Source organism: Cynocephalus volans, chromosome 11 (assembly GCF_027409185.1).
Source record: "Cynocephalus volans isolate mCynVol1 chromosome 11, mCynVol1.pri, whole genome shotgun sequence".
Classification (NCBI taxonomy): domain Eukaryota; kingdom Metazoa; phylum Chordata; class Mammalia; order Dermoptera; family Cynocephalidae; genus Cynocephalus; species Cynocephalus volans.
The window spans coordinates 121224763-121244469 of NC_084470.1; the positions used below are offsets into that span (position 1 = coordinate 121224763).

General features: G+C 53.7%; 1 protein-coding gene across 1 annotated transcript in view; it reads right to left on the reverse strand.

The window, feature by feature from the left end:
* The window catches only part of SOX13 (SRY-box transcription factor 13), a 45178-nt gene extending 26791 nt beyond the window's left edge, over positions 1 to 18387 (reverse strand). Inside the window, exon 1 of the mRNA XM_063114989.1 lies at positions 18227 to 18387. The gene's annotated coding sequence lies outside the window, so the exon portion shown is untranslated. The remainder of the gene's footprint in view (positions 1 to 18226) is intronic.
* Between the last annotated feature and the right edge of the window lie 1320 nt (positions 18388 to 19707).

Consider the following 19707-nt stretch of genomic DNA (forward strand, 5'->3'; position numbering starts at 1 on the left):
CAGCCTCAGCTTTCCCATCTGTAAACTGGGAGTCACCAGATCACCAGGAGCCTCAGCAGTTATTTTTTCTTTCTTTCTTTTTTTAAAAAAAAAGATGACCGGTAAGGGGATCTTAACCCTTGACTTGGTGTTGTCAGCACCACGCTCTCCCAAGTGAGCCACGGGCCGGCCCCATCAGCAGTTATTTTCTAAATGTCAAAGTACTTTGTACACTTGCTGATTTATAAAGGCCTCTTCACGTGTAAGGGATTTGGACACCTTTAACTCACTCTGGGGCCTGGGACAAACCGCCCAACCTTCCAGGTTCCATTTTTCCATTTGTACCCGGAGTGGATTATTACTTCTTCTCCCAGAGATAAAATTATAGGTGTGGGAGGACTCCCAGGCCTTTGATGCTGTGGAAATAAAAGTGTTGCTAAGCCCCTGATTTCCACCTTCAGGTTGTAGCCCAGGGCAGGCCACATCTCAAAGCTTCTCAACAGAAAGACAATGAATGGCGCCTGCCATTTACTGAGAGATCACAACAAGCTAGGCACTTCAAAGATATTTTCTGCAGTGGCAAAACCCATTTTATAGATGAGGAAGGGGTGAAGGTGGAATCCAACTTATGGTCTGCCTGACTCCCAATCCAAGACCACAGCACAAGGATCTCTGAGAAGAGCCTACGTCCCATGGGCACTCCAAACCCCAATTAACCCTCTCTGCCTGTGGGAGCTGGGTGTGGAGGGGACAGCCAGCGGACAAGGCCTCTCCCTGCCTGCCTCGGTGACTGCCTCGCCCCACACACCCATGCCGCCTTCACTTCCTGCCAGATTCCTGCAGGCAGTGTCTGGAGCACCCTGAGTCCAAAGGTTAGTTAAAGGCTGTTTATTATTATGAATTATTAAAATTCACCAGCAGTTGCTTTTTGTGAATGTGGTGGTTTCATGCCTCCAAGCAATCTCAGGTATATATGTGAATTCCATCAGTTTTACAAGACTCAGTCCTACTTGGTGTAGAGCTGTCCCCTTTAGTGACCAGTTTAGGGTAGAAAGAAGAAAAGGCAGCAAGCTTTGAGCCAGACTGTCATTTCGGTCACACCTGGCAGTGCCCTGCTTGCAGCGAGCATGTGAAAAACAATTCTTTCCCTTTTCTGAGCTGCTCCCTGGAACCATCATGGGTCCACGCCCCAGCCCACCTCCACCCCACACCCCTTCCCCTGCCCCAAGCTCCTGGAACACGTGGGACAGCAGTTCTCACTCTTGTTTCTTTGAGTAAACTGGCCACTCTTATAACACAATAGTCACACAGAATAACCACAGCAACATATAATAACACTAGCAAACACCTAACATCCCCACATGCCAGACTCTGTTCTAGATGCTTTTTAAGTAATCCTTTTAATGTGCTACTCTCCACATATGAGCATTATTATCAGTGGCATTTACAGAGGAAGAAGCTGAAGCACAGAGAGGGTAAGTAACTTGGCTGCGGCCACACAGCACATCCAGGGGTTACAACTGAAGAAGGAATATTGTGGGAGGCTGAGAGCAACGTCTGTCCCCACCACACACTTCTCCTTTCCCAGGTCCTACAGAGGCTATGCTCATGACCCCAGGGACGGGCTGTCCCCCACATCCAGGCAGGCCCCAGGGCAGCTGCGACATCCCTGCCCCAGGATAAGCCACAACAACCACCGTGACAGGGGCCACAATACTAATATCAGCTCCCACTCACTGGAGCCTTCTATACGCCAGGCCCTGCAGTAAGCACTATAACATATACATCGCTTCACTGAACCCTTTTAACCTCATGAAGTACGTTTCCCACTTTGTGAGTGAAAAAACTAGGCTTTAAGAAAGTCCTAGCATTTGCCAGAAATCACACAGTTTAGAAGCAGCAGAGCCAGGACACTAACCCTGTGTGACTCCACCTCACACACAGCCTCTCAGCCTAAGAAGGGAAAGCAGCTTTGTTCCTACAATGCAGCTGTTTTCCCCTCCCCAGACAGGTTAGAGCCTCCTTGAGGGCAGGGACTGGTCTCCTGTCTCCCAGCCTCGCCCAGTGCCTTTCACAGGACGAAGCATATCCATTCCCTGAGTACCTCATCTGTTTAAAAATATTCTAAACCACTGCCTTTTCAAAAGGCACCTAGAGCTCAATACTCCCAACCCCAAACAATATAAATTTGCCCATTCATTGGGAAATTGCACATGTTGGATTTCCACACTCAGTCACTTGGGCCCCAGTGGGACCATAGCCGTGGGCAGTGAGGCTCATGGCAGACAGGGTAAAGCCTCCTGTCTCCCAGGACTGCCAGCCTCAAACCCACACTCCAAAAGCCTGCTAGCCCTGGCAGGGAAGGGAAAGCTGTCTCAGTTACCAGGCTGTTCCTCAGGATTTGAAAGCAGCAAAAATGTCTCTGAATGGAAAGGAAAAGAACAGGGTTCTGTTGGAATTTTTCACAGGACAATGAGAGAGATGCTTCAGCCTGAATGAATAAGCCACCCATTCTAAAAGTTCTATGAAACATCCTCTGGTTTCCCATTGTCAACAAGTCCTAGCTCCTGGGCCCATGTCCAAGGTTCCCTCTGACCTGGGTGGTCTCCACCTAACTGCAATCCAAGCTAACACCACCCCTTCCCATTCCAGCAGGGATCCTCAGCCTCTGGGCTGGCAGCTCAGGGACCATTGTTCCTTACAGCACCTGGCCCAAGATGTCCTATAAAATGCTGGTCTTCACTAAACACAAGGGGTTGTGACTGGAGCCTACAATCTGGTGCTGGGTCCAGACTCCAGGCTCATACACACCTACTGAACTTACCTGTGCAGAATTGAATCTCAGAGTTCAACCTTTCATGAGCCTCCGGCAAGAGCCTTGAGCTGGCCAGGGAAGAGGATGTCAACCCAGAGAACAGAGGACAAGTAAGCAGCCTCAGGGTTAGTGGCTGTCAGCTCTATGTGGAAGATAATAAGAGAATAGTCCAAACCTCCCAAATGGAAAGCAGGCCCATGCTCTCCCTGCCTGACGCCCCTCTCGCCATCCACCTGACGCATGCCATCTCTGTGCTGGCTCTCCCAGGAGTCCCACCAGAGCTTCTTCTCCTTCCGGTGAATCTGCCCTTCAACAACTATCCACTGGCACCAAGTTTGGACACGTGGCTGGGGTGCAAGAAACCACCAAAGCAGCCTGGGCTCCCTCCAGAAGCCCAGCTACGAGGCAGAGGCCCAGGGATCAGGCACCACCATGCCTGACCCTTTCAGAGTTCCCACCACCAGAGCACCCTGTCCTTTGACACCAGGGCCCTCTGGGGAATGAAAGCCTCTTGAAGACAGGGTGATGTAGCTACTTCTAGTCAAAGTCAGTTCGGAGGAAAATGAGGGGAAAACAAAGGAGAAGGAGACCGACTTACGTGAGGGGCGGATGGCAGCAGGAGACTTGCCTCCAGGAACGGGGACCAGTGATGAGCGCTGGGAAGCGTGGAGGCCAGCTGGGTGGGGGGGGTGCCATGGGTGCTGCCCCTGCCCTCTCTGCTGTCTTCCGGGACCCTCTCACAACAGCCTGCACACGCACAGCCCAGGCGCCTACAGAGCTCTATCTACCTCCCGATCTTGCGACGACTGAGCAACATTCCGCCAGCTCAGCACTTTTGCAGAAAGGGGGTTGTTTTGCTGGTGCACCATTCTTTCCACAGGGGTTGTCACCTTGCCCACTACCCCTCTTCCGGGGTTCTTTCACACAGCTGCTCTCTTTTTCTTTGTGGGGGTCTTCCCGGGCCCTGCTGTCTCATGAAACTCTAGCATTCTGTTCCAAGCATCACTGCCTTGACCCCATTTCACAGAGAGAAATCTGAAGCCCAAGGCCCATTGGACATGAATGTGGGAGGCAGGCCACTCACCCTGCTTCCCAGGGCCATTTGGGCCCTGTGGGAATACCATGCCCTCCAGGAGGGCGCCTCCCCACACAAGGCTGGGCTCAGACTGGCCGGTGCTGAAACAGTCCCCTAGCACAGTTGAAGACACCACGCAGCCAATCACAAAGTTGTGAGCCGAGTCCTCTTTCCTGTCCTGCCTCTTGCCATGTCCCCCAAGCGTCTTCCCCCAACACTGAAGAACAGAATGTGCTTGGCTTGAGACCCGGATGTCATAAATTGCTAATAACAGAGTCTCAATCTGAAAAAAAAATAATAGACAGCCTGGCTCTTCCTTTCTGTTCCTCTCATCCTCGACACTACGAATATTTCCTGCAAAGCTGAGAACAGACAGAAATGCCTCCTTAGGCCACAGTCACGAGAGGGAAATTGATTCCTCCCACCCACAGGACCACCAGAGGCTCCCTTCTGCCCACTAGCCTCTCCCTTCATGGGCACCAAAGCCAGGCCCCAGGGAGCCTGTATGGCATATCTTTGTTTTTCAGTGCTCCTTCTATCTCTAACTTTGCTTTATCCTCACATTTATGCAGACATCTGCTGAGTGTCAAGCACAGTACACCTGCACCTACACATGAAGGTGCCCTGGTCCCTAACACAGGTGAGGTGGCTGGTGGGGTGGCAAGGTCGGGCCTGTTGTGTTCCTGTTAATGAACAGCACGTGGCAGCTGGTCCAGCCCTCTGTGCTGACCCCCCCGGGTGGTTGGATTCCATCAATAGCGGGAATGACCCCAAGCTGACTCTGTTCCCAGTCATCTGCCCTCAGAGAGGTCGGGGGGAATAGGACAGGAGTGAGAAGGCACAGACATGAGCAAAAGGCAGAAGCAGCCATCTCTGGAAAGAACAGTAACAACAGTAAAAGGCAAATCTGAATGTGCCCGGAGATGGATTATAAAATTGTGTTCAATGTATTGGTTATATGCAAATTGTATGTAAATATGGACAAGGCCCCTGGAACATTCCAAGTGTCCCTGCTACCCTTTCTGCCTCTCTTACTCAGGCAGTTTTCAGGGCTACCTAGGAAGCCATATGACCACTGGCTAGGTGAAGTGTCCCCGGCCCTACTTACAGCATTCCCCTTTGCACCAGCCCCTCTCCTAGCCTCAGCTTACCTTGTGGCCACCTGGGAAGTGCAACTGCAGGGGAGGAAGAGAAAATGGGGCTACGTCCACACTGGGCATGGCCAAAGTGGCAAGTGAGGGAAGAGGGGTAGAGAATGGGGACCTCTGCAAGGCACAGGTCCTTCCAGATCTGGTCTTGGGATGGACTTCCTGAGATTGTCAGGAGACACAATGGGCTCCAGACACTCCTCGATGCCCCTAGCCCTTCCCATCACCAGTTCCTCAAAACCAATGTCAAGATGCCAGGGCAGGTGAGGGGACTCTGCAGCAGGATCCTAGAGGGGGCTGTCATTGGTTCTGCACAGGGATCAGACATGCCATGTGGACCAGCCTCCTCCATGCAGATGCACAGCCAGGTGGAACTCTGGAAGACCCCACACCTAGACGAGTCCACATGTCTGAATCTGTTTCCTCATCCACAGAACGGGGGAGGAGATGCTCTCTGCCCTTTCTATCTTGCAAGGTTTTGTGGGCAGCCCTGAGATAAGCCTCACCAAGGCACTCCGTGGAGGGCACAGCAAAGTGCAGCTGTAGGGATTGTGGCGAAGTATCTGACTCTACATTTGGATTTTGAAACTGCAGCAAAAACTGCCAGGGTGGTTTTCATCATTCTCATCTAACCGTCTATTTCCACAGCAACCTAGAATTCTCATTTTATCTCTGCACGGGTCCAAATGGTCCCTCCCAAGTTGCAGATGGGAAAAGCGAGGTTCCAAGCGGCTAAGTGACAGCCCAAGGGCACACAAGTCAGCAGCAGAAGCTAGACCAGGGCCCTGGTCTCCTCTGGCGCCCATGGGTCCAGTGACCCAGCGGCCCTCAAACATGCTGGTAGCATGGGCAGCAGGGGATGCTGAAGGGCTTCACCCCCGTGGGAGCGGCAGGACAGGGGGCCCTCCTGACTGATGCACAGGGAGCAGCACCTGAGCAGCCACGGGAAGGGTCCTGGAACCGCTGGCTGAGCCACCGTGGACTCAGGTTCCCTCCATGACCACCTAGCAGGGCCAGCTGGGAAGGCAAGCATACCCCGCTCTGTAGGAGGCCAGAGCTCCTGGGCTTCCTGGCCTGACTGACCTACCCAGACAACAAGCAGCCTGGCCCATCACCTCTGCAGAGATCACGGAAGGAAGGAGACAGACCTTCGTCTCCTTGTTACAGACATAGAGACGAGGCCCAGGTAGGTTTAGGATGGGGGCCAGATCACACAGCTACTGTTTACTGTGCAACTGACACACGTTTTTTTTCTAATCCTCACAATCACCCTGCTGCAGGGCAGATGCCATTACCCCATTCTGTGGATAAGGAAAATGCAGTTCAAAGACATTCAGTAAATGGCCTGGTATCAAGATTCAAAATCCAGAAGCTTCAAATCTAGAACTTTCTGAATCTAACACCACATGGTGTTTTCACAAAACTATCCTGCCTCTCTGTAAATCAAGGAATATTCCAGAGTGAGGGAGGCTGATCTATTCATAATGTAATGGAGTGGGGAGGAGAGAGAGAAGAAAGATACTGAGTGACTGAAACTGGAGCCTGACCCGGAGTGACTGACCAAAGGCTGGGGATGAGCTCAAGCTCCTTGGCACGCTGTGCAGTCCCTTCATGCCCAGCCCAGGCCACACCTCAGCTGTGGCCCTCATGAAAAACCTGTACATCGGGCACAGACGTGCACTTTCATACTTTGGGTACCCCTGTCTCCTGGTACCCCTGTCTAGCCTAGAAGGCCCTTCCCACATTCTTAATTTTTTTTTTTTTTTTTTGGTGGCTGGCCAGTTCATCTTCCTCCATTCTTTATCAGCAAACTCCTACACCTCACTCACAACCCAGCTCAAATGTCACCCACCCCTCCTTTATAAGTCCCTCCCTGAACAATCTTAGAAGGGTTGATTATTCCTCCAGGACATTCTGGAGACCTTGACTTCAATGGTCTCTAGTACTTAATTGGCTACAATTATCTGTTTACCTGTCCACCTCCCAGGCTCTGGCTTGTCCCTATCTCTCAGGGACAGGGACAATAAAATACAATATGCCAGGCACTGTTTTACATCTCGTCACACATTTACACCTCTTCACCACAGCCCCGGGAACATGAGGCAGGTATTATTGTTATCACTCCCATTTTACAGATGAGGAAACCAAGACTCAGAGAGGTTAAGTTACTTACCCAAGATGACACAGGCAGTCTGGCTCTAGAGGCTGCCTGTCTGTGCTGATACTATGCTATTCTCCATTGCTTCCCCAGTCCCTAGTGCAATGTCTAGCACAGAGTAGGTGCTCAGTAAAGACTTGTTTTATAAATAGGTAAGAAGGGAGGAGAATGTCACCAACCCCTGGCCACCTCCAGCCCCAAATTTCTCCTGGAATTCCCAGATCTCCGTACTTCTCACCATACCTTCCATTGCTCCAGACATTCAATGCTTCTTTCTTCAAAAAAAAAGCTCCAGGTGCTTTTCCCATCTCCCATCCATTTCTTGCTTGGCTGCCCCAGCAGGGGTGAGTGATCTTGCTGTCTTTCCAGAAGGGAAACTGAGACCCACAAAGGCTTCAAGGCCAGTGGATTTGTTCAAAAGCTGGTCTCCTGCCTCTCAGGCTAATGTGCTCAAACTTCATGTAGACTGATTTACTTCTGTCTCAAGCAAGGAAAAACAAACACCAAGAGGCAGGGGGAGTCTGCAAGGGAGCACCTCCTGGCTGACCTGGTCACTGGTCTCTGGGTGGGGCCTGAGAGGAGGGAGGAGAGGGGGCTGCTCTCTGGGGCCAGGGAGGAGGAGACAACAGGCCCTTTGTGTCTACAGAGCTCCTGAGACACCTGTTCTGCCCTCCTGCCTGCCTGTGGCCTCCCTCCCCGGCCCTGCCTGTGTGCGGCCTTGTTTATCCTGCAGCCCTGGCAGCCAGGCCCAGCCTGCTCCCAGAGGGGGCTCTAGCAGCCTCTGCCAGCACCTGCCCGGTCCTGGCAGCCCCGGAGGCTGCCGGCCAAGCACAATCACCCTGCTGTTGACACAGTTGTTGATTTTCGGGAGGGTAGGGAGAGATAGGAGGAGAAGAGAGAAGCAGCAAAGGCATTTAATGCCAGCCTGGCTAATTTGCAGTTGGCCCTAGCAGTCCTGCACCCCATGCAGCTGCCTGGGAGAGGCTTGGGGTTCCAATCCCCAGCAGCTTGGGCCACATACCACACAGTGCCCAAAGTCCACTTGAACCCACAGCACCCACCAGAGACAGCCCCCCAACACCCCATGCACATTAGTACATACCCAAACCCATGCTCCCCCATGCTGACACATACAACTTGCAGCTGAATGAGGAGAGGCCACCTTGTCTTCAAATGCCCACCACTCACTCACCCCAAAGTCGTGATCTGCCAGGGGTCCTTGGTGAGAGACAGGACCATGTGACATGCCCGTGAAGATCCAGATGGTGTCCCTGGGCCTGTATTTATCAGGCAGATCTGCCTTTACAACCTTCTCCTCACTCTGACTTGCTCTTCCAAAGCTATCTCCTCCTCATCCTCCGAGCCTTTATGTTACATCTTACAGGGAGCCCTCCCTGGCTGCCCAAATCTGATTTGGAGGATGCTCCCAAAGCACCCTGCCCTGTACCTCCCTACCACCCTCGCATTTGTCAGTCAGTATCGTCCTCAGTTATTTCCTTCTCTTTATCTTCCTCCAAACTGTGTGAGAGCGGTGCTGGTCCCTGGTCTTCCAGCCCTGGCATGGCACAGCAGCCACGAGGCAGGCGCTCCCATGAGTCTGCCGAGTGGATGGATGAACAGAGCAGGCCCCCACAGGCCCAGACATCCACTCCACCTCCACCCCACGTTCCCACTTTCAATTACCTCTTGGATCATTAATAAGGCCCCGTGGCTGGTTAAAAGGCTAATGTGCTTCTGGAATTACCTGTTAACTTGCCATCAGCACCCGCACCCAGATTGGTAAATTTGACTAGCCAGTTATCGCCTTAGAGATCAAAGAGCAGGGATCCCCTGAAGGATAAGGAATGGGTGAGTTTTGATGAAGGGAGAGGGAGGGAGGCAAGGATATAAAGAGGACCCTGTGCGTTGAGGCACAGCAAAAGGGACAGGGGAGGGGTTGCCGTCAGGTGAGGCAGGAACCTCCCCTCTTCCCCATTTGTCCCCTTTCGGGTCTTACCTGTCCCGTCTGAGAGCTCCTAAACCCAATCAGACATGATTCAGGAATCAGGAGGTCCCTTACACACGGCCAATTAGCCCAACAGGACTCTGACTCAACAAACAGGGTAGTGACAGTCCAACCCCCCAGACCCTCTCCAAAGTGCCAAACACATCTGCACCCACACAACACACAATCCCTCCCCTCAGTCCTGGCTCCCCAAGCTCTAAGCCAAACAATGCCCAGAAAAAGGGTAACACAAATAGCCCAAATCACCCCAAACCGGGATGTCATGTTGAGAAGTATGGATCTAAGACCAGCCCACCATGGTAGAAGAGAAGGAGAACTTACATTAAAAAAACCCCGGCTGTTCTGAACCAGTTCCAACAGGGCCATCAAGTACAGTTGTACAGCTGTGCACTGCACAACTCTAAGAGCTCCATTCACCTAGATTTGCATACTCACTACAACAATTCTCTGGCAGAGACATCAAGTTCATCCCTTGTCTCCCTCAGATAGCAGAGAGAAACCCTGTTTCCTGTGCTGATCCCTGGGAGTTTACTGGCTGGGGTACCTGTTAGTGGAGGCTGAGCCCTTCACCCCAACTGAGAAGAGAGGCCTCCTCCTCCCCGCCCCACCATCCCCAGCTAGGCAACCCCCCTTGACCCAACATTGGCCCTTTCTCTACCCACTCCTCTTCCTTCAGTCCCTCGCCCCACACACCACTCCCCCATCATCATTCCTGGGTGAGAAGGTGTGGCTGAGGTTCCATGACCACCATGGAAACTAAGTTTACAGAGAGCAAAGGGAAGGAGACAAGGTGATTACCCACTGCCCACACCTGCACAGGTAGACTGGAATTGAAACTCCAGTCTGCTTCTAGGGCACCAGAAGCTCCAGAGGACTGAAGCCCAAGGAGAAGGTAAAGAGGAGGACCTCCCTCCACCTGTCTTCAGCATAGCCTCTGTTCTGGCTCTTTTCCTACCAGTAGTCCACACTCCCCTTTCCTTCTGCACATTGGTCTAATGTCCTTACTGTCTCCCTGGAGCACTCAGAGGCTCTGTTTGGCTCTACAGGGGCCAGAGGGCACTGATCAGGGTCTCCAGAGAGCAGCCCCCGCCTGCCTGCCCCCCCCACGCACGCACACACACACGCACAGCACACACGCGCGCGCACACACGCACACCACACGCACACCACACACACACACACACACTCCGCCAGCCAAGAAAAGGGGAGCCGGGCGAAATGGCAGGGACTGAAGGGGCCACTCCCTTCTGCTTTCAACAGCACCCTATTCATGCTCCACTCCCCTCACCCCACCTGCCTCTGAAAGCAGGGTTGTACCTGCACACAGGCTTCCTTCCAGCCCTCCCCACTAACCTTTTATTCCCCCTTCCTTCTCCACCCTACCCCACCCCTCAAGAACACACCAAAGCCTCAGAGGGATGGTTCAATAACTTCAGGCTCCTTCAAAGGGTCTGGAGGGATGGGGAGAGGGTGTCTGGGTGGGGGTGGGCAGAGCTTCACACCCCACTCACGCTGAGACAGAAAACCCTCCTCACCCAGGTCCTGCCTTGTGTGGCAGGCAAGAGTTAATTCTTTTGAGTTAGTATGAGGGCAGCTGGAGCCAAGGCTTCCCTCCCTGTCTAACCTCTGCCAGGCACCAGGGCCAAAGCAGGAGGCCTTGTGAGTCCCTCGGCAGTCCACCCCAGCCCAGAGCCCGCCAGCGGGGTCCACGGGCCCACTCCACTGTCTCTGTGAAAGGGCCTCAGCCCAGTCTTACAGGCTTCTTCTTGCATTTCCAGCCACCCCTCTTTCTGCTTTTCTTGCGTTGGTCAAGCCCTGACTCCTCTTGGTCTTCCATGGAAAACAACACTGACCACTTTTTCTGTTTTACTTAATTTTAAATCCTTTTCATTCTGATTACAAAGGTAATACACACTGTTGTATTACTTTTAGAAACTATAGAAATGGGAAAATAAACATGAGCCACAATTTTTAAAAAAAGGATGCTGGCCTAGGGTGGGCCATCCCGCTACTAGAGCTGGAGATGGGTTTTCTGCACCCACGCCACCCCTGGCCTCTCTAACCCACCACCTGCCCTCACCCTGGACTTACAGGGAAATCTGGCCAGACTGCACCCCCACGGCACCCACCTCTGCCCCAATTCAGCACAGGACATGGTGTTGGCAGCAGAGCACCAGCCCCAAAGTTCTTCACTCCCTTTGTGGGGGATGGGAGGGGTCGGGACCAAGGCCCTCTGGGAACTAGTTCTCACCCCATCCTGTTCCACAGGCTGCACATTCCATTCTGAGTCAAGCAGGAGGCGGGGCCTGGGGGAGGTAAGGCAGAGGGGAGGAGAACAGTCTGGCCTCCTCCGGGGCGGATCCCCCAGGGAGCTGCAGGCCTGGCAGGGATTGCAGACCAAAACCACCAGGGGGGAAGGGAGCCAGGAGCTCTCCTGCCCAGTCTGTGGCCCTTCCCCTCACTCCTCTCAAGCCAAAACACGGAAACCCTACTGTGGATATGTCGCCAGGGGACACAGGGGGACAATGTGGGGGGCTAACACTAATACCCCTCCCCCAATCTATGGGCAGCTTATGGGGCTTCATGCCAAGGCCATTTAAATGCTAAGGCCACCGCTGGGGGTAGAGTGCAGAGGGGGAGGGGAGTCTGAATGCTGTTTGTACCAAGGGAACTGAATTCCAGATTTGATGGCTTCCCAGTGTCAGGCTTCGCAGAGTGACCAAAAGAGCCTGGGTAGTGAATGTTATTTAGGAAAAAAGGTGGCAGCTGGAGATACTGAACCCATTTCTTCCTTCCTCTCCTCTACCACCCCATTATACATCCCTACCCCCAAATAACACCCCTGGCTGGAATCCTCAACATTTGGTACTGATCTCAGCTCCTCTCCTAGCTTGCCCCTTGTGTGCCCTCAGTGCTCTGAGATGCCAGGCCACACTCAACACTTCTCAGAACATTCCTGGGCCTTTGGTTTGCTCACCTGGGGAAGAGGAAGGGGAAACCCCAGCCACTTCCTCCTTGCTACATTGCCTCCAGGAGGTCTGACCATAGTCGCTGTTCCATCTCTGGGGCCATCCAGACCCTCCCTGCCAGCAGCCCAATCTGGTCTTCCTAGGAATGAGCAGGGGGACCTCAGGGCTTCTGGGTCCTTACAAAAGAGGCAGGTCATAGAAGCAGAGGGGTCTTCCTAAGCAGGGAGGGCCTCCTGCTACCCCCTGGGGCAGAAAAGCCAAGAATATGCCTGGAGAAGCAGGTGGTAGCTGCAAGGTTCTATGCTGTGGACCATGCAGGATGGACAGAAACCTTTTTCTAGGGGAGCTGTGATAGGCTTTGAAGCAGAGATGGTCCCACGTGTCTCTCTGGACTAGGTCCATGGCATATAGCAGGCACTTAAGAGGGAAGAACTATATCACTATGCTCAGAGAAAGTATTTGCATTTTTAAAAGAAACATATTCACCCTGCTGAGGTTGGAGGTGGCCCTGCTGATCTGGTCTGTAGCAAATCTCTTAATCAAATCTTCCCAAGGGCTAAAGAAGGGGCAGTCAAAATGGGGGTCACCCAGGCAAAGACTGCTATCCAGAGCATGCCTTCCTGCTTGGGGCAGAGAGATGACAGGAGATGTGGAAGCGATCCTCCACGGATTCTTGTTTCCCATCTGGTGTCAGGCATTGTGACAGCCTCCCTAGCTAACACATCCAGGTTCCAGGAAGGGGACTAGCAAAGGGTGAGGATCGCAGCGAGTTCAGGCAGGAGCGAGCCCTCTTAAGCAAACACTGAGCACAAAAATAACTCCCATTCAAAGCACGATTTACTGTGTGCCTGGCCAGCCTTACCAGCACAGAGCCCTTTTCAAACACTCAGCTATACCCCTGAATGTGGTTGGGGGAGGGGGCACACGAGTACAGCTGCATTTGAATTCCACTTTTCCGGTGGTGTCAGCTTCTGGAGACTTACCCAGAGAGCTGCCCAATAAGGACCAATCTCAAAGCACCCCCAGAGAGAAGAAAACCTTTGTAGAATCAAGTGTCAGCCTCTGAAGGGCAAGAACACCCAGATCCCTTGGAAAAGCAGGCCTAGCTCAGGCCAACACTTGTCTGGCAACAGAAAAAGCCCCAGAGCCCTCACCATTCATGGAGCAATGCTGTGGACATCAACAGCCATGAGCCTCCCGACAGTTCTAAGAGGTAGGTATTACCACTGTGATTGTCCCATTTCACAGATGGGAAAACGGAGATTTGGAGATATGTGAAGAACATCTGTCCTGGCTCTAAACCCTTCTCACTGTATACATCACATTTCCCTAGATCTGCTAATTACAAAAGTAACAAAATGTCCAGGATGGGGCTCTCCCCACTAGGAGGATTGATGGGTATGAGGATGTAGGTGGAACCTGAGATATTTCCAAAGCCAAGGCAACTTTGGAAATTGCCCTTCACCATTACTGATCCTGGCACTCCTGAGTACAAAATCTGACTTGGGGGTGGAAAACTCTCTCTCTAGGCAAGAGTATAAGCAATGTTGTATTATAAGACCTGTTGGCTCTGCCTCCAAAACAACCTCCCATTGGCCCCCTGGAATCCAAGTCAGCATCGCCTCTCTCCTTGATTCTGACTCCAGCCTTCTAACTGGCCTCTTTAATTCCACTCCCCTTCAAGCTACTCTCTCTACTTAGCAGCCAGAAAGGTCTTTTTTATGCTTTATCACTTATAAAAGTTATTCATAACCATTGTAGAAGATAGGAAAGCCAACAGAAGATAAAGGAAATAAAAATCATCTATATGTCCAGTATATGGAGTTAACCTCCACAAACATTCTGATGCACAGCTCTAGTTTTCTACGTATGTGTGCATGACGGGCCTGTGTATACATGTATTGATCTTTACAAAATTGGTATTCTACTATGTAGTTTTATATCCTGTTTTTTCACTTCTTGTTATATTCATTTTCCAGATTATAAACTCTTCTTTGTTAACTACATGTTTTTGGTGGGTTTTTTTTTTTTTCTTTTTGGCAGCCAGCACAGAGACCAAACCCTTGAACCCTGGACGTTGGTGTTATCAGTACCATGCTCTAACCAGCTGAGCTAACTGACCAGCCTGTTTTGGGGGGGTTTTTTGTTTGTTTTGTTTTGTTATTCAGTATAGTTTATACATGCACATAGTACTAAATTCAGAAAGGACAAAAGGGTCTACAGCAATAACACAATCTTTCCTCCGTCCCATCCCTCAGCCACCACTTCCCTCCCCTGGGGAAACTATGATTACCGTTTCTTGTGTACTAAATAATCTTTTAAAATCATGAATCAGATCATGTCACTCTCCTGTTTAAAACTCTGCAGTGGCTTCCAATCACTCTGGCAATAAAATCCAGGCTCCTAACCAGTCCTACCAGGTCCAGAGAAACTCGGCTCATGCCCTCCTCTGATCTTTCCATTCTCTGCCCCTCCAGCCACATAGCTTTTGCCTCCATTGTGGCCTCAGGGATTTTTCATTTGTTGTTCCCTCTGCCTGGAATCCCCCTTCTCTGCATCTTTGTGCAGCCAGCTCCTTTCTCCTCTGGCTCCTTCTCTTCCTTCGAGCTAGGCTGAGCTCTCCTCTCCCCAGGGTGACCTCCTAATCCAGCGCCACCTCGCCTGGCCTTCACACACACACTCTCTCACATCACCATGCGGTATTTCTTTCACATCACATATCATGATCTGACACTGTCTTAGTTAAAGTTATTTACTGTCTGTCTTCCCGCCCAGAAAGAAGCCCCCCTGAAGGCAAGCATGCTCCCTGTCTTGTTCACCCCTGTCATCCACTGCCTAGCACAGGCCCTGGCACATAATAGGCATTCATCAAATTTCTGTTAAAGGAATAAACGGGGTGATGGCAACGTTGGTTCTCATCACTGAAAAGTGCCCATTTGCAGCATCCCCGTGCACCGTGAACCAACCATCCGGCTATCCCCCTGTGCCTGTGGTAGGGATTGGAGAGTCAGAGAAAAGAGGACAACAGGCTGGCTGGCTAGCTCAGTTGGTTAGAGTGTGGTGCTGATAACACCAAGGTCTGGTGTTTGATCCCTGTATCAGCCAGCAAAAAAAAAAAAAAAAAAAAAAAACGGACAGGTGCTTGTTGTCCAAGGCAGCGTGGCTGGGCAGCAGCAGCCTGCTCCTCCTTCCTGTTGCTCAGCTCACCTCTTACATGCACTACACATTTGCAGGGTCCATAATCAGACAAGGAACTTGCAACAAACCCAAATTCCTAGAAAATCCTCCAACCGCAAGTGGCAGGCTGGAGATGACACTTACACCAAATCTCACATCCAGTCTGCTCAGGCAGCTGGGCTATTGCAGGTTCCCAAGTGAGCCCCAGCAGCAGGAGACACAGATACCAGCCAGGGAGCAGAACTCCTCTAGGGACAGCCCCAGCCCATCCCACTTAACTCTTCCCCTGGGTCCCAGACACCTGGGCTCCTCTCCGGAAATTCACCCAGCCCCAGAGACACAAATGCACATCCAATCCTGAGCTAGCAGCCTAGGCGCAGGGTGCTCAGGAGACACTTCCTTCCTGGGGCCTGATTTCCACTGAGAGAACACTGCAGTTAAGCCAAGATTGATTTTTAAGAATGAGAAAAGGAGGGAATGAAGCGCTTTCACAAAAATTGGGAGGAAGGGAGGAAGGAAAGAAAGCAAAAACAAAAAGAAAGACTCGAGAAGACGGAAGTAGACAAGGGTAGGAAAAATACATTTGATCTGAGGAGCAAGAATCAGGAAAGGGTGGGGAAAAGTGTGAGGTCTCTTCCTCCCTAGAAGTGGACAATTGTTATATGATTAAGTGAGCACAATTTCAAAGCGTTCTTCGGCTCTGTATAAGCTCAGTTAAGTAATAATGACAATAACAGCTAACATATACCCAGCACTTACTATGTGCCAGGCACTGTCCTGAGTCTCACTTTATTAAGCCTTTTAATCCTCAAGATAAATTCATGAGGTGGGTACTGTTCATATCAACCCTGTTTTACAGATGAGAAAACTGAGGCGCAAATGTTAGGTTAAATTGACCAAGGTCACACTGCCAGCGGCAGCCTCTGGGATCTTACTCAAGCTCCCTGGCTCTTAACCACTAAGCTATACTTGGATCCCAGCGATCCAAATAGTTGAGTCTCTAGTCTCCTAGGGTTCATGCCTTCCAAACGAGTATCCCTCAAATGATCACTACATGCCAGTTTCAAAGATGGGTGCATAACTGCCCATTTCGCATAGGGGAAAGTCCAGAAATCTTAAGGAACTCGCCCGAACTCACGCTGCCCAACGGTGGGGAATTAGGACCCAAATGTGTTGGATCCTGGCATCTCGGGAGGCACTTCCTAAGGGAGCACACTGCAAACAGCGGTCAGCTTCGGAGGCCCTGACTCGCGACCGAGCCGAGGCGCAGAGCGTCCTGCCGGAGAGCTGGAGAGCCCCAGAGCGTGGCGGGCGGGCCGGCGCAGCGTCCGGACCAGTCCGGGAGCAGGACCGCGGAAGGCAGGGGGGCGCCCGCAAGCCCAGCGCAGAGCGTAGAGTGCAGAAGAGCTGACTGGCTCGGCGGAGGGCGCCGCCCGGCCGGACCCGAGCTCGCCGCCCCCAACAGCGACATGGGCAGTTATGCACTCATCTCTGAAACTGGCATGCAGTAATCGTTTGGGGGGATACTGGTTTGGAAGGCATGAACCCTAGGAGGGTAGGGACCCACCTACTTGGACCACTGGGAGCCAAGTCTAGCCTAGTGGTTAAGAGCCAGCAGCATCTTCTCTGGCTGTTTTTCGCCAGCGCCCAGGCGCCCTGCCCAGAAATTCCCACAGAGTCAAAGCAAACTTCCCAGGAAAACTCATCGGCTTCCTCCAAGTCCCTGTCACTGAGGTTGCTGCCAAGAGCGCCAGCGGAGTCCTTGCAGCTGCCGTGGCCCTCCAGGACCGGAGCGAGCCGCCGCTCGAGCGCTCGGGGTCGTCCCGGAAAGGTCCAGGGCTGAAGTTCAAAATTCACTTCCCGCCCAGGTCCGGCTCGCAGCCCCGCCCGGGACTCTCTGGCCACCCCCACGTCTCCTGCCCTCCCCAGCCCCAGTTAAGCAATGGAGCGCCTCCAGATCGAAGACCTGGGCGGGCAGCTGGGCCAATCCCCTGGGGGATCCCCGCCCGCCTAGGGACTCAAAGCAGCCGGAGCCGGCGCGCACGTGTGTGTGTGTGTGTGTGTGTGTGTGTGTGTGTGTGTGTGCGCGCGCGCGCGTGTGTGTGTGTGTGCACGTGTGTGTGCGCGCGCGCGTGTGTGTTTACGTACGGAACGCGCGAGGTGGGAAAACAATGGCGAGCTGCTGGGAACCGAGCGGCTATCCCCCTCCGCATGTCCCTACCCCTAGGCACGATTCGGCTTTGGAGTGAAATCGAGATGAAAAGGCTCACCTCCGACATCCCAGGGCAGGAGGTGGGGGGTGGTAACAAGCAGGCTGGGGTGGGGGTGGGGGCGGAACAGGAGCAGCGAGAGCAGCAAACAAACAGGATGCGGCGCCCGGCTGGTCCCCTGGGGAACGAACCTGGAACGCTGGCGCGGGGCGCGCAGCTGGGCCCCGGCCCCCCACGCCACCAGGGCGGGGGAGCTCCGCGTCTCGTCGCGGGCACCCGAACCCCACACGGGGCGCGCACACGTCGCCTCAGCTTCGCGCTGGGAAATGCTTAAACTGGGCGCATTAGTCAGGCTGGTGAGAAAGACCTCGTGCCCCGGCCAGTCGACGAGGAGCGGCGTGGGGGGGATTCACCCGAGCCCGTCCCGTGGTGCGCGCGCGCACACACACACACGAGCCACCCCTTACAGGCTGCCACCCCCACTGCGAGGATCCGGGTCAGCCCGCGAAGGAGCGGCCACCGGCGGGCGTTGCTGGGGTAGGTGAGGCTCCCTTCTTCCTCGAAAAACTTTGCAAAGGATGGAAAGTCGGAGGGAAGAGAGCCGGCCGGTGCCCAGAAACGTGGCGGCGCGAGTGTCAAACTTCGGCGGGCTGGGGAGAGGGGCGCGACGGCGCGGAGGGGCGCACTTACTACTCAGCCGGGCGCTGGGCTCGGGGCTCGCGGCTCCGCGCTCCTGCTCCTCCTCCGTGCGGTCCTCGCGGCTGGCAGCCTGGGCTTCCCGCTCACATGCCCCGGCGACGCAGCGGGCGGGCGGGCCGAGCTGGGGCCGCTGGGTTGGGAGGGGGCACGCCCCCCGCTGTCGGCCGGGGAGTCGCTCTGGCCCGGCGGCCACCCCGGCTCCGCGCCCCACGAGGGGCCGGCGTCCGGGGCCGCGAGCTCGGGGCGGGCCGGGCGGCGCCCTCCGCCGAGCCAGGCCGCTCTCTGCACTCTGCCCTCTGCCCTGGGCTCGCGGCCGTCCCCCTGCCTTCCGCGGTCCTGCTCCCGGACTCGCCCGGTCGCTGCGCCGGCCCGCCCGCCCCGCTCTCGGGCTCTCTGAGCCTCGGCTCGGTCCCGACTCAGGGCCTCCGAAGCCGACCGCTGCGCCCCGGGCTCAGATCCGGGCTCGCCGCTGCTGGACCCGGGTTCCAGGACCGCGCTCACACAGTTCAGTTCCAAGCCGGGACTGGAGCAGGGCGCTCGCCGCTCGCTGCTGAGAGGCGACTCGACAGCCTCCGAGGAGAAAGAGGGAGGGAGACCGAGAGCGGGCAGAGGGAGGGGGGAGGGGGGAGGGACAGAGAGTTTCCTCCTCCTCCCTGCAGCCGGGTCCATCCAGGCATCAACAGCTGGAAACCTCTGTTGGGAAAGGGACAGCTGAGGTTCCTGGGCGGCGGGGGAGGTGGGGGGAGAGAATAGAAGAAAGAAGGTGGATTCTGCCCAGTCCCACTGCCCAGGTAGGAGGGACGCGACAGAGAATCTTCCCTCCTTAAAGCAAGACCTAAGAAGTTATTTTTCTAGCTCCCAGCCTCCTAACCCCTCCCGACAGCCTGGATTTGGGATTTTTAAAAACCCCATTTCAGAACCTCCCTGAAGAAGCTGAACCCCCTGCAGCTAGACAGCTTGGCAATGTCTCCTAGCACTCCCTAGTCCTGTCATTTGCCATCTCTCAAACAAGTCCTTGACGTTCTCCTGCCCTGTCCTATTGGGGGTGGGGGTTTCCTTTCATTCAACTTTTTATTTATTCAATGTCTAAAATATGCCTGGCCCACCTGGGTGCTGGGGACACCAAATGAGTGAGACAGTGCCCTGCCCTTTCTGGGGTCCCCACTTAGTGGAAGAATGGGTGAACAAAGGACTGCCGTGAACTGGAGGAGTACTAAGACAGGGCGAGCACATGGGGCATGGGGACCAAAAAGACACGAGGGTGTCAGGATGGGAATTAGTCTTCTTGGGAAAGGACTCATCCAAACAGGGTCTTGGAAGAACCTGTGGGAGTAGGACAAGTTAAAGGAGTGGCAATCGTGGAACTGCCAATACCTCTGTGCCCACAGTGTAGGTGGCAGACATGTCAGCAGGTGATGGTCAGCAAGGCTTATAAGGCCTCTGAGGGCTTTGGATTTCATCATTCCCCATCG